We start from the raw sequence: 2,066 nt of genomic DNA, 5'->3' as shown, positions 1-2,066 counted from the left end.
CGCAATTCGTCCCATTTTGTAGCTCCACAACTACACATAGCCTAATAGTTTTCACGTATATTAGTGAAAAGACAAGTATTGTAGTCTTGCTTTTGTATCCTCAAATGTCATTTCAATTGATATTGTGGAACTAAACAGATAAAGTTTATTTTGAAGAAGAAAAGTTATATAAATCTTCACCTTGAAGGTTTTGGCTCATGTTTTTTTTTATTATCAAACCTATTATTGTAAGGCTATCCATTATGATTTAATTAGCAAACGTTATTTAAGGTGACATGTTATTCTTATGTAGGTAGTTGAATTTAATTAGCCAACTCTTTAACAAATGCGTTCTTTTTTAAATATATATTAGAATAACAAAGAAAACAAAAAAAATATTTTAGAAGTAAATTGGTAGAAAAAGGGTGGACTCCAACTCAAAACTTCCTCTAAGGCGTTATGTCGGTAGGGCCAAACCCCCAAAACCACTCTTTGGTGTCGGATTTAAAACACTTAGCATGGTGTTGGCGCCGTTAACAGCTCAGCTGGTCGGTTGGCGCCATGGCGCTATGACATAACAAGGAGTCTAAGTAATTGCAGGTTACCTAATTATGTATTTACCGCATTAGTTTAGGTTTAGTCTTGTCACTTCATAAATATATTCATCTAATTTTCAGCAATTATTTTTTCTTTTTTATCAAAAATATTATAATATATAAAAAAGAAAAGAAAAAAAACACCATTTAAAACTGCTCTTTTGCGCCCTATATGTGTGAACTCTTGAGTGGGCAAAAGTGAAATTCCACTAATTTTGACGTTATTTTACTACCTTATGAAAATAACGTTAAAAGTGACGGAAGGTTAATCATGCAGTTGATAGCCGAAAGACAAGAATATATGCACCAATCAGCCGGTGTCCCGATGGTTGAATGTTATGTGCGGGCCTTATGTCCAATGTTTGATGCAAAACTACTATCGAGTTGGGGGTCTCACTGGAAACAGCCTCTCTATTCCTGCGGGGTAGAGGTAAGGTTGTCTACATCTTACTCTCCTCAGACCCTACCATAGCTTTAATATAGGTGGGATATGCTGGGTAAGATGATGATGATGATGATGATGATGATGATGATGATTTAAAACTGCTCTTCGTAATAGGTATTCAAGTTTCAAATCAGCCCTCCCCAACAAGTGTTCACATATAAGAGAAGCCTAACGAAACTAAATACATTCGAACCAATTATTTCTACAAATTGGTCCCAAGACTAGTTTCAAAACGAAAAAGAAAAAAAAAGTGCTTTCAAATTATGTGGTTTGTGTACAACAGGAAACGATATCCTCGTATTCGATGTTATGGGGAGACATTTGTAAGTTCCATAACTAATCACATGAAGTTTGCTACCAAACCTATGTAAGTAGACCACTCTCAACTGCTTTTCACTATAAATACTCGAATTCCCTAATCTGCAATATTGCAACTTAATTAATACGTCTATTTGTGTGAAACTTTGATAGATCAAGAGCGCCGAGAGCAATGTTCTTTGTTATGGCACCTAAGAGTATAATGAAAACGGTGCGAAAATGGAGTATTAAAGGTTTGAGAAGTGATTGGAATAAGAGGAACGATTCAGGGGCTTACAAGGGTCATTTTGTTGTTTATGCTAATGACCAGATTCGCTTTGTGATGCCATTGCATTATCTTAACAACATTGTTTTCGTGGAGCTTTTGAGAATCTCAGAAGACGAGTTTGGATTGCCGAAAAATGGGCCTATCACTATATCTTGTGACTCCATACTCATGAACTACTTAGTCACTGTACTTGAACGAGATTTATCAGATGACTTTCAGAAGGCTTTGCTAGCTTGTGTGATTCATGATGACTGATTTTCATGTGTTCATCACATTTAATAGGTTTTATTTTTCTCCTTTAGGTTATTTAATACATTTTTTTTCTTTTGGACGTGATTATGTAGACACTAAAGGTGATTATTTTTTCTTATTTTCTGGAACAAAATGTAAACGTTATTCGTGAAAATAATAAATAAAACATTCAAAATGAGATTCTATATTTTTATGCAACCGCCCTTGC

The 2,066-nt window shown here is 34.7% G+C and overlaps 1 pseudogene; it reads left to right on the top strand.

Moving 5' to 3' along the window:
• Positions 1-1,510: 1,510 nt before the first annotated feature.
• LOC143585657 (auxin-responsive protein SAUR61 pseudogene) lies at positions 1,511-1,861 on the top strand (annotated as a pseudogene).
• The last annotated feature ends 205 nt before the right edge of the window (positions 1,862-2,066 follow it).

This window comes from Bidens hawaiensis, unplaced genomic scaffold (assembly GCF_021521415.1).
Source record: "Bidens hawaiensis isolate Kalapana, Puna unplaced genomic scaffold, B.hawaiensis_p1.1 tig00033948_1, whole genome shotgun sequence".
In the NCBI taxonomy this organism is placed as follows: domain Eukaryota; kingdom Viridiplantae; phylum Streptophyta; class Magnoliopsida; order Asterales; family Asteraceae; genus Bidens; species Bidens hawaiensis.
This window is presented reverse-complemented; position numbering and strand designations above follow the sequence as displayed.